This window comes from Mycteria americana, chromosome 9, assembly GCF_035582795.1.
Source record: "Mycteria americana isolate JAX WOST 10 ecotype Jacksonville Zoo and Gardens chromosome 9, USCA_MyAme_1.0, whole genome shotgun sequence".
NCBI classification, from domain to species: domain Eukaryota; kingdom Metazoa; phylum Chordata; class Aves; order Ciconiiformes; family Ciconiidae; genus Mycteria; species Mycteria americana.
The window spans coordinates 20,626,105-20,639,710 of NC_134373.1; positions in this window are offsets into that span (position 1 = coordinate 20,626,105).

Genomic DNA, 13,606 nt, shown 5'->3' on the forward strand with positions numbered 1-13,606 from the left:
AGGCTAGGCCTCCATAAAAGGTAGCAAGCAGGGATATTTCCTTGGTAAGCAGAGGGCTAGGAGAAAATAGGCTGAGCTTGAAAAGACAAGACCTTTGGAATGCTCTCCTGGGATGTAACTTGTGAAAACCTTTGTCGGTGGTCATGAACCTACCCTTGACCAAGCAACCTACCTGCCCTGGGACAGCCCTTTGCAGTTACCAATCCTTTTGATTCCAAGGAATGCAGTGCCTGTAGGCATGAAGGGGATGTTGCTCAAATGCCTGGCTGTGGGCAGACACTGCTCAGAGATGTACCTTTATGTGGAGTAACCATTAAATGAGAGTTTAACACTTTGTGGATTGTGCAAGCTAGACAGGCCCAGAGTGGACTAGGAACCCTGGGTATATCCATACTTCATTCAGAAGTGTCTCAATTATAGAACAATTGGAGCAAGACAGCCAAAGTATACCTCTGGCAGTTGGATTATGAGTAATCATGTAGCTTTCTGATTAAGACATGAGTGAAACTTCTCAGAGAAACTTAGGAAGCAGGGAATAAATATTTGTTTGGTTCAGATATCAGCCTGTGTCAACCAACGGGTCTCCAAACTTCAGAAATGTCAGGAGCTCTTGACTACTGAAATCAGAAATCCTGGACCCCAGCTCAGTGCATGTTCTCCTGAGATAAAAGGTACCAAATAAGCAATATATATCTCACATGACAAGTCAAATAGAATGCAGATTATCCTGTGACTCTTAAGAATTCAGACCATAACAAGCCTAGGAAACATATCATTTGAGGATACTGGCCTTATGTTAATGGGGTCAAGTGCCCATTGACCTGCGAGTAAGAGCATATGCTAGAAGGAAAATGCTGAAGCACACTTCATTAGTATAAGGACCATATCTCCTCTTGGTGCCTCATAGTGCCCATTCTTCATTACTTTTCTAAGTTACACACTTGTATGAAAAAGAGATGACCCGAAAGATATTTGAGACCCAGGACTGTTAATGGCCAAAAATGCACTTATGCTCAGTCTCACCTATATCTACATATGCCTTCTACTAGACCTTTTGTGAAGTTTCACCTGAGAAAACATAAAGGATCATGCATCATTAAAATAACTGGTGGTGCGAAAATATCTTTTTCAGAAACACATCCTTCTATGTCCGCATTTGTGGAACCCCACAATAATATTTTGGATTTAATTTCTCCCTGTTGAACAGAAGGCTAATGGGACTTTTTAATATCTGATTTGTGAGACGATTATGCAGCCAAAAATTTGGGATGGCAGCTGGTTTCAAAGGAGATTGCTGCTGGGAAATGGAGATTTGCCAGCTGAGGTATGTGAAACATCAACTGGCCTTTTAACTTTCCACATTTTACAAAGGAGTGACAGGGCGATGCAGAAGCCCTTAAGCCACAGAAAACCAGAAATCAGCCAGCCTTCAAGTTATCCTGTGTCTGTAAGACTAAGAGGCAGAAGTGTAGGGTCCAAACTGTTGTTTGCGTTATGGGACATAAGGCAGATCATGTTGAATTTCATACCTTGACTGTTTCTTTGCCTTTTCTTGCCAGTACAAATACTTGTTCCTTCACTTTTTTACACAAATATGGTCAAAGAGCTCATGCTAAAATCTTCCAGAAAAAAATAAATTCCCCTCAAACAGGAACTTGCTATGAAAAACTTGATCCAAAAGACTAAAGATAGTTGTTGGAGCTTGAAAAAAATTTACTGAATGTATTTATTAAGGTGTGCATTACACAGTAATAGGGTGCAAAAGAGGGCTACTGTGGAAACCCCTTTACACCACTAATTATATCAAGAACTTTAAGCAGTTTCAAGCAACTGCAATAATACTGTTAAAACAAAGAACAGTAGGGGTTGCCCTATTTTCTACAGCAGTTTTGGATGCTATGTATAATACTCCATATTAATGAAATTGCAGTTATGATATAGTGAGGAATTAGTGGACACAGAATCTATAACCTGCCCATTGGCATCACAGTGGCTAGCAAACTAAAGCAATTTAATTTCAGAGCAAACTCACACAAAACCCCAGAAGCTCAGTCCTCAGTTCTGTCTATCTGTGTTCAAGAGAGTACCTAGGGGAAACAGCTGGCTTCCAGCCACCAACGTACTCCCCTCATTCCTATGTCTGTTGAAGTATTGCTCAGCCGCAGGACTCTTCTAATTCAGACTGACTGTACTGAATCTAATTGATAGCACAAGGCATCGGCTACAGTCCTTTGTCCCTAAAATACAACTGGGATACAGCGTAAGATAGGGCCAGCTCCAGCACCTTTAAAACATTTAAGATTTCCTTTCTCTAGAGGAATCTCAAGTTTGTCACTTAACCTGATTTTAAGCATGTTTTATGTTGCTATATGGAAGCCAAATTAATTAGCATAAGTCCAGAATGAGCACATAAATTCTACCTCAAACAACAGTATAAACTAATGTATCACTCAGAAGTCCTGGAAGTAAAATTGAGACTGACAGAACTATGATGCATGTTTAGAATCCAGCAGTGCCACATTCAGTGTGGTTAGGGTTGTAGGAACCAAAATGTATTATCATTTCTATGTACACAACACCTACTAACTTCAAAGGATTAATCAGGGCATAGTGGAATAAAGACAGAGAAACCTGCATATGAGCTCTTTTGGGATTTGTATGCTGTGAGGGCTGCAAAAGATGTTATGTACAAACTTAAAACCAATGCATATATTAATAAAACTGTCCTATAAAGCCTACAAGCAACATATTGATTCTCCTCTCCAATCTAATCCTTAAACCCAGCATATAATGACATAACAAAGGCTTTTTTAGAACAAGTAAGGACTTGCTTCCCAAATTAACTTCCTGCATCATTCCCTGTTCTATCTCTTCCTTGCTCCTGTCCTCCTCACTGATTCAGGACAACTCCCCAGTTCCCTTCAAAGCACCTTCTTCAGAAATTCCATGGCACCACAAGCCTTTCCCCCCATCATTCAGGAAACCCTTCCACCATACTTCTCATGATAGCTCTGCTGTGATATTCCGGAAAAGGTCTCAGTGTTGCCAACAACAAACAGATACAAGTGAGATACAGATAGACTGGTAAGAAACAGATATACTGGAAAGAAAACATACAGTGTCCTATATAGAAGGCATAGCATGAGCACAGGTGCAAGGTGAAGAAAAGAAAAAAACAGCTGAGCTGATGTTTATGTGAATCAATACAGTTCAGATTCTGGGCTCTTTAAAATTAGTTGGCAGTTTGCTGTTGTGTTCAGCAGGACCAGAACTGTTTCCTAAATTCCTGAAAGCAAAAGAGGTAACTGGACTTACAGCATATGTCCAATTTTATGGACTAGTTATGCAGATTTTCTGAACAGTAAAGGATTGCTTATTCACTACATATAGTGCTGTATTCTGCATCATTTTACCCATCCTTATTTGACATTGTCCTTCCTAATGAACGTGAAAAAAAAAATCATCCATATCATAGTAAGGGCCAACACAAGGAGGATTGTATTAGTTTATACTCCTTGAAATAAAATACTCTCAAATTCATAGCATGAATTACAATGAGTCTGTGATACCATTTCTCATTAAGAAAACACGAGGCAGCAATCACTTGTATTATTACTTGGCACAGGTTTAGCAGCATGTTGCACAGAAGTGCTATAAACATTTTTCTGTTTGATGACCAATATCAAAGCCTTTCTGTGGAGTCGCATTTTGAACAGATGGTCATTTGTTTTGCACACCTGAAATCTGAGCCCATATCCTGAGAGTAATTCCAAAAAGACTCAGAGAAACCACACAGTAAGAAATATGCTTCAAATTATTAACATTGACAACATTATGGGTATGCATAGGCTTCATATTTTTACTTTAACTACTTTATTTTGAATAGGGGTTTTCTCCATAGGATTTTTGTCAAATTCTTCCAGTCTTACAAAACTAGATGAGCAGGGGAAGGTATGAATGGGGCTATTTTGTTTAATCCTCTTCCCCAGTTATGTCAAGACCTAGATAGCTGGGCTGGGAATGGAAGACAGAATCTCAGAATCTTATTTCACAGGAAAAAGAAAGTCTATTGAAATAAATAAACAACAAGTTCTAACTTAGTCACAAGAGTATTGTAAAGATTAATTAGCTGATGAAGTATAGTTCTTTGAAGATGCAATACTTTACATAAATGTTCTTTTAATTTATTAGTGTTTAGATCTACAGACACATCAACATACTGGGTTTAAACAGAACTTTGTATGCACAACTCAGGACAACATAATGAATTTCAAGATGATAAATATCAGGAAAATACTTTGCAGTTGCCAAAGATACAAGGCACGCTGGGACTCAGACTGTGCTATGTCCCTTTTCAGTACAACATTCAGGAGGCAGTAGAACTTAGTGCCACGCTAGACCCACACAGCCTGCCATCATGCTCCTTACTCTGTGAGTACAGGGCAGACACATCAGTGCTTCTTAACAGACCTGAATCAAACTGATCACCTGGGGCTGAATCACAGATGTGGTCAAGAGGGTCTGGCTTTATGCCCAGTCATAGGAATAGGGTTCATGGAGAGCTAGGCTGGCTTTCCACATACCCACAAGGGCCTGACAGGTAACATTATTTCAGCTCCCCACTGTATGAAAGCAGCTGTGCTGCCTCTGGGCCTGACCTGAGCCTACAAGTGTTCATTTACCTCGAATACTGTGTTCAGTTTTGGGCCCCCCACTACAAGAGAGACTTTGAGGTGCTGGAGCATGTCCAGAGAAGGGCAACGAAGCTGGTGAAGGGTCTGGAGCAGAAGTCTGATGAGGAGCGGCTGAGGGAACTGGGGTTGTTTAGTCTGGAGGAGCGGAGGCTCAGGGGAGACCTTATCGCTCTCTACAACTACCTGAAAGGAGGTTGTAGAGATGTGGGTATTGGTCTCTTCTCCCAGGTAACAAGTGATAGGACAAGAGGAAATGGCCTCAAGTTGCGCCAGAGGAGGTTTAGACTGGATATTAGGAAATTTTACTTCACTGAGAGGGTTATCAAGCATTGGAACAGGCTGCCCAGGGAAGTGGTTGAGTCACCATCCCTGGAGGTATTTAAAAGACGTTTGGATGAGGTGCTTAGGGACATGGTGTAGTGGTGAACTTGGTAGTGTTAGGTTTACGGTTGGACTCGATGATCTTAAAGGTCTTTTCCAACCTATACGATTCTGTGATTCTGTGATTTATAACACAACAGCATGCACTTAGAAACTCCACTGTACCTTATCCGCACTGCAGTGTCAGCTCAAATGTCTCACTTTCTCTGGGACATACTTAATTTACCATGGCTAATGGAATTAATCATTGGATTGTAATTACTCACTCATTCTTTCACCCAAGGTACAAAAGCGAATTAAGTTCTTATCGTCTATATGTATAATTCCTTATTCCTTTATCCTTCCTTGCCAGCTTTGCTGTATTTCAACAATCATAAATTTTCATCAAAGGCTGAAAGGAAAGGTGATTTTGCTTAGCTGCAGAGCCAGATGAATACATTTTTAACTGTTCGGGATGAGTTTTATCTTCACAACTTAGTATCAGCTCTCTCTGCTAGATACAGATGGATGTACTTCTGCGCAGGAAGAGCACTAGTTCATGGCCTGCCCCTAAATTTGCTACAGTTGCTATTGAAGCCACTAGGCAATTTGTTATTATGAAATAACTAGTTTTCATCATTTTACTGGGTGGAGTCTGAGGGAAAGTGTGGGAATTCCTAGGAGCAAGGTACCCCATTAAACATCCTTGTGGTTGCTCTGTCCTCATAGATGGTAGCTCAGCAAGAAAATTTGTAATGGGTAGAAGGTGATCCTCCTTAGGTCCCTTACTTTCATAATAATTGATCTTTCCATACTAAATTCAAATAGATTTCATTTTCAACCTTAAGCGATCACTACAGGAAATTTATTTTTCCTAAAGTCTGTTCCCCTTTTCTCCTAGCAATCAGTTCCAGAAATCAAATATATCTGTTTATAATTCTTTTCACAATTGCGTTTTTGTATTGATGCATAGGTACTTAAAAAACAAAGCCTGATGCAATGTCGAGATTCTTCTATTTATCTCTATTTTTGTATTATTCATGAGATGTGTGGCATAAAATCAGTTGACTGCAGTCCCCCTGAGCTCCTTCATGATAATTCATGAAACGACCTCTCAGTAGTAGAGACTTTTATTTATGCGAGTACCACACCTCTCCTTAGAATTAAGAGGTTTTCAAAGGAAAAAGGGATATGATACTTAGATTCCTGGCAAATAAAATTCCTGTCCTGTGGTTCACAGGTGATTTCAATAGCCTTCCCTCTCTAGGTCCCAATGCCTGTTGTTTTTAAATAGAATTGAGCAACCTTAGCTGTCCCACTGATTCCTTGTTTGTAAAATTGAGATCTGTAAAATTTTATCCCTATCATAAAATAAACTTCTAAAAAGCTTTGTCAATGAGTCCTATATAACTGGGATGTGTAATTTAATTAGACCTTACATGAAATAATGACTTGTGATCTTCAGTGAATAAAGAAACAAGTCTTTTAATTATTTTCTGCAAATTCTAGTTTTCTGCACATTCTTTCAATCAAGAAGACAGACAACTATGAGTCCAATTCTGTAAAGTGAACTCAGATAAAACCTGCAAATTATTTCAGTGCAAGTAAAAATTTCATAAATACTTTCAATGAAAGTCAAGGACATGCAGTAAGTCTTGAGACTGTCCTGTTTACATTGGTGTTTATCACTATTCTAAGGACAGGATTCTAATTAGCATCATAGGAGTACTCTAATGAAAGCATTCAGAGCTTTATATTTATGTGTACAGTGCAGTATGGTCTGTTATATGTAAAGATCATAGGTGACACATTTGCACATGACAACACATTTATATAGTGATCCATTGTGCAGCTTCATATACATTCAATGCAGCTATTCTGTTCATCACAATACAGTAAACAAGTTAATTCTTTCTGCAAGATTTGGTTCACAGGATTACAGATCTAGTTTTTCTGAGAGCCTGCTGGGGGCACCAACACACACGCATAAAAAAAACAAATAATGAAATTAGGCAAATGAAACAAGAAAGACAAATTCAATCATTTATTTATGTGGTAAAAATGACACAGTACACCTCAGATTATGTATATGTTTATAGTCTTCTTTTCACAGCTTTGAAAATACACCTTACAATGAATTTGCTTGCAGGCCTATACATGCAAATAATTCAGACCAAATGGCTAAAGAGTGAGCTGAATACAGCATAGGCAGCCCTAATAATGTATCCTGGCTGAGAAAAACCGGTGAACCAATTGGTAATTGGGGAAAGAAACTGCTGTGGCTGTGGGCTGCATCCTGGCTGGTACAGGCAGGTGGGATTTGTTGGTTAAAAACCAGACTGTTGTGTTGTGTAACAGGAAACCCAGCTATAGCAGCTCTGTAGTCAAATAGCAATCGTGAGGTGCTACATCATGTGTGTAAAAACAACAGGAGGAGACCTGGATGGATTAAAAATATGTTAATGACACAACAGTAGCATAAAACCAATAAATACCTAGTTTGAAGCATGGGGTTTTTTCACATGTGAGTCGTATTGGTTCTAGAGAAAAGTTATACAAATCTGAAAGCTTTAAGTAGAAACTGTAAAACATACAGCAAATCATACAGCAAATCTTTACAGAGATGCTCTGTTGTCTTCAGTGTTCTCTGATTTTCCTGATGGAAGAAAGATTCTGCATTTCAGATTCTCCCCTGTCCCCTGAAATTAGCAACATTCATGCCTGACAGCAGCTTTTAAATTATCTTGAAGTGCCCATTTTTCTAATGCTTCTTTCGTAGTGGAAAAATGGGAAGGGTAGGTAAACAAAAGCTAAGAAAAAAAGCAAATGAGAGGCCCACACAAAAAGAAGGTAAGAAGTGAGCATCAGACTGGAAAGAATAGAGATTGCTGGGTCAGAAGTTCATTGACTCCAAATTTGTACAGGATCTGAACTTCTCGAGGATCATGGAGAAGAATCTCATTTAGAAAATTCCATGCAGATAAAGAAAAAATGAAGTTACCACTGGGGAAGTAACAGGAGACAAAGTGTCCTCTTAGACACTAAGCGGAAGAAGTTGGGCTTCTAGAAGCAGCCAAGAAATGCAGTGAGGAAGCACCTCCTCATTGACCTAATCACTCATCAACTATCTGGTATTTGGAAGTGCTCCTGAAAAGGGAAAGAGAAGTGACAAAATATTGCACAATTGCTGGCAGCTTGTATTATCCTCCCATAGCCACAACTTGCTACTGACAAAGCAGAGATTCATTCCATATTAACATTTTTTGACATTTTGATTTTTGTTTTCTTGTTCTATTTCTATTCAATCTAACCTGTTCCATTACTCAATCACTGTTACAGTAATTATTTTTTTTTTTAACATTCAAGTGAAATGTCCTACAGTTCAATTTGTGCCTGTTGTCTCTTGTTCTGTCTCTGGACATCCCTGAGAGGAGTCTGTCTTTGTCTTCCTTATTCTACCCTCCATCAAGTACTTGTAAATATTGATTAAGAACCCCCCTGAGTCTTCTCTTCCCCAAGCTAACCAGTTTCAGCTCTCTCAGCTTCTCCCCATATGTCAGATGCTCTAGTCCCTTAATCATCTTCATTACCCTTTCCTGGGCTCTCCCCTGTAAGTCCATGTTTTGTACTGGGGAGCCCAGAACTGGACACAGCACTCCAGATGTCGCCTCATCAGTGCTAGGTAGAGGAGAATAATCATGTCTCTTGGTGTGCTGGCCGTACTCTCCCTAATGCAGCCCAGAATTGCTGTTGGCTACAAGGTCGCTTTGCTGGCTCATGTTCAAATAAAATGAGATAAAACAGATACGGGAAACAGATCTTTCATTATCTGAAGCCTGGACCTTGGAATGCATTGTAGTTCACAAGTCAAGGCTTGCACAGTCAGGTCTCCGTGGAAAGGCAAAATTCCATGAATTTGTTTTAGATGACTGTTCCTAGAAAGCTTAAACTTCATTGTACAATTGTTGGAGTATTCCAGTTGTGGGAGGTGGAAAAGGAAGTGGGACTGGAGGGTCCATTCTAGGACCTCACCTGCCAGACTTCCCGTGGCTAGTACTGCCAGAGCTACCGTTGGTCATGCTGGTGACAAAATTAAGGTTGCTTTACATGTCTCACACTTGGACCCTCCTTTCAAACATTTATAGGTTTGACAAATTTTAAGATCTTAAACTGAATTTTTCCATATTTGGGGTCTATCTTCTGTCAGAAAGCCTCAGCCAATGCTGTTCAGTCACCCAAACAGCTTAGGACATATACATTGTTCTGCTATTGTGAACATTCTGACCTTTTGTGACCTTTTCTTTAAGCTATTGTGACCTTTTCTTTAAGCACCTTTATTGTGTTACTGGTCTCAAACAGGGACCTGAGATCTGAAAGGATGTCCTTTCTGAAAATCTATCCAGGTTTTTGTTTTTTCCAGTGAGAGTACACACATGCAGGATGTTTCTCTTAAAGGCTGGAGCTCAAGTCTCTAAATCCATCCTACTGAGCCATCTGAAAAGAGGGAATAACAGCGATACCTCTGTATTTCCCAGCACTGTTGTGAAAGTTAATAATATTTGAAAAGCACCTTGATTCTACAGTGATGAGCGCAGAGAGAAGCTCATAAAGATATCATTAACCTTGTGGTCACAATAGGGTCTGAACAGACTCTACTGAATTAAACACAAGACATGAGCAACACAGAAAACAAAGTTCATTGGGGAAGCATAGTCCATTTGTTCACTGCATGGAAGAAGCATCCTCATGAAAAAAAAAGGGGAATCTGATCATAAATAACTGCAATAAATATATACAAGTTGGCCATGGATTATTTTAATCCAGTCATTTCCTAGATTTTGAGTGCTTGACTTCGCAATTTTAATATTGTTCAGACACATATCATTTGTGACCACCAATAGTGGCCAGCTTTCCTTACTGCATGTAAATATTTCCTCTAGTCACCAGCCATAAAAAAGAACCTACCGGCTACCTCAGAGGGCTAGGATGGAAGGGGATCTCTAGGGACAGTTCACTCCAGGATTTCCTGTGATCCTTTTACTTCACAGCAGGATGAGTATGGGCTAGATCTCAGTGTGGCCCAGCAATATTGCCCTCAGCTGACCTTCTTAGCATACTTTGAGCCCTCGCTGGATATTCAGAATATCCAACAGCCCTCATGTTGCCATAGTCCCCAGGGATGGTTATGTGGCACAGCCCCATCATGAGGGCTAAAACTGGTCAATTTGTGAGCCATGTGCTGGTCAAAAAACGTTAAGTCGACCCTAGACATTTTTTAGAAGCACATGCACCTATCCTTCTCCCTTACCTCCTTAGCAGAGCTCTCAAAAGAGAAGTTCATAGAAGTACCTACGTTTGCTCTCCTTAGTAATTTAGGCCCTCAAAATAGCAGTAGCTCGTTGCCCACCTTTGCCAAAAGTTTCTGAACAATGTAATTAAAAGGTTTGGGGAATTTTGTCATGTTTGTGCCTTTTACACAACCTAATAAATTTTCTAGGGTGGGAACACTGTGGATAGGGATATGGATATTACACAATTCTTTCTGTTGCAGCATGATCCCGGGAAAAGTTAAAAAAGGAAAGTGCTGATTCACTGCTATTGTTGATCTGTTTCAGGCTTACTTACGTAGAAGATTCTAGGTTTTCAGCTAAAGTTTTTGAGTGTTGAGGGATGTACATCGTACAAGCATACACTGCCTCTAACTAACCCATCTCATTTCACTTTGGCAGAGGGAATGATTTATTCTAGGCTTTCTCCTCTCTGGAAGAGATGAGATTACAGTCTCCTTCTATTGAGAACTTATTACACAAATCCACCAAAAGTGCTTCAGTTAATATTTGCTAGCAGACAAACCAGGGAAATATGCAAATCGTACAACTTTCATTTGTTAAGGCATTTTCGGTTTTGCCCTCAATAAGCCAAGAAATATTATGTCATCTTATTATAATCTTGTAAAACATTTAATTTTTGAAACTAACATAGGGCTTCTTTCCTTCTGGGAAAGAAGACCATGAGGATAACATGCCACTGTCCAATTACAGCAATATATGTATTGAAGTAAAAGTATTTAAGCAGATGTTATAAAAGACTTCATTTCCATTGTACAGCAGAAGCACATCTGCTGTACTTTAAATATTTCTTATCCATGCCAAAGGAATACTATGAAGAGAAAACGCATTTTTATGTGTTTTTCCTTTGAGTTTACCCTATGTGAATACGGAAAGAGTCTTTTCAGTAGGAAAAAAGGTATTGATTGTGATCATTTGACATTTTGTGTTTGCCCTACAGCTGCCATTTGTGAGTAGTATGGAAATCAAGTCCTGGCTCTTGATTTCTGGCCTGATCTTTTAAAAACCTTGAATATTGCTAAAATAGTATTGGGCAGGAAGAAAAGGAGGGACAGCATGGTGTGAAATCAAACTAGTATAAAAATGCTGCAGTGCTACACTCACTTCCTACCAAAACATTTTCAGGTATTATCTTATTGGTATTGTTCTTTACAAAGAAAATATTTGATGTCACATATTATCACCAGTGATGAAGTGCACTGACACTGACATTATGATACAGCCTTGTTTTGGGGACATGCTTGGGTTTTAGTATTAATGCTTCAAGCTCGTATGAGTTCCAGACTTAGGCAGCAGTGGAGTGGTGGCTTTAGAGTAGTAACCTTAATTACTTATAAGGTAAGGTTCTTATGTTTGCTCACTGGTAAGTCTAGAAGACTTAATACAGTTATATTTAGCAGAGATATTTAGTGAGAAGCATCCACCTCTATTAACTATGTACTTTACTAATGCAATAGCCTCAATATTAAAAAGCACTCCAGCAGGCAGTCAGCCTTCCTTCCCAGAGCTACTTATGTTCACAAACCTGTTATGCATTCCTAGCTGACACAGGTACCCAATCTCTTATTTTGACCATATAAGTTTATCCATAAGATATTGTTTAAAGCTAACAGCTGGATGGGGAACAGGAAGAAGAAAACCTTGAAAGATTTGTTTTATACAGATTCTTCTGGAAAGCAAGGGTGCAGCAGCAGTCGGACAGGGGATCCACACCAAGCTAGTGGCACTGCTTCCATGTGGTGCCAAGAGCCCAAGAAAAAGCTCTCAGGGACACAGAAGTTTTGCCATTAACCTGTGTGAGATTGCAGTAGGAGTGGAATATAAATGTTACACACATGGAAGTGATGCAGAAGTGGCCCTGTAAATCCTGTAGACCCTAAACATAGGACACAGAGACAACATTGCTAATCACTATCTTGCACGGGGTTTTAGAGAAAGTGGAATGGGATCTGTAATCCATCACCCTAAGGCTGCTGGGTACAAGAAATACAAACACATTCACTTTGTAGGTACAAAATTTGCCAGCATTTTGGTACTATTAACAAGCACTCTAAGAGGATTAATGTGCTTGATATAAATTGCACTGTTGCATTACGCTTTTGCACTTGCAACTGCTACAACACAAAATCAGATTAACTAATATTATGCTCCAGTGTGCTGTAATGTACTCTACATTTTCAATTATTTCAAAAGCACAGTTTATGAAAATGATGCTCATTTTCTGGCAGAAGAATATTTTATGCCATAGCAGACACCTCAATTATAAGACACTATACGAGAGGGATTTGCAAGTAATGTTTTTGTGCTTCACTTGTCTTCATTTGTAGTGCAAGAAGCTTGTGAGATTTGTATCTCTTCTGATAATACTTTCATTCTGCTTTCTTTAAATTTTTACTGTGCCTTGGTTTAGAAATTTCAACTATTGCCTTTTGGTTTTGGCATTTTTATTGTTCTAATTTTAGTTTTAACCAAAACCGCTTATCTCCTTATGGTGCACAAAGTAGCATTTGTATGCAATCTTAACAACATCTTTTTAGATTTCTCATACATTAAATAAAAAAGGAACTGAATGTGAATTAGTTCGGAACTTTAGCCAAGTGACCTTATCAGCCAAGTGACCCTAGTGGTGCTTTGTAGAAAGATCATTATTATTATTCTCAATGTTTTTGCTGTTTAGTATTCTACTGCAAGAAACACAACTGTTCCCCCTGTTCCTACCACTGCAAAGTGAATACCTGCCACCTTCTCCAACATTACCATAAAAACAATTTGCAAAGTGAATTGCATTCACCAGTGTGCATGGTCCATGATTTTATTCGTCATTCTATGAATATAATTAAATTTAGCTTTCCAGACAGTAGACAGATGAATAAATACTTTTAAGTGAACTGCACAGCTATGTATCAAACCAGAAATGAAAAGACCATCTGACTGAGAAATGCATTGAAAAGCTTATGTTGAGAATTCCAGAAATCCTCTTCAAAACAAAGTATCTGAAAATAACTTTCTTCATTTATGAAACTGGGCTTGTTCAATTTCTGATAAAAATAGAAAATCTTCTTAGACTGAAGAAGTTAGATAAAACTAAGTCAGACTTTGTTTGAAGACAGATACAACTACCAGCTCACAAGCTGCTGGACAATAGCTTGCTGGAGGTAAGGGAGGCTTTGGCTGTCACCAGAAATGTTCTGACTTCATAATCAT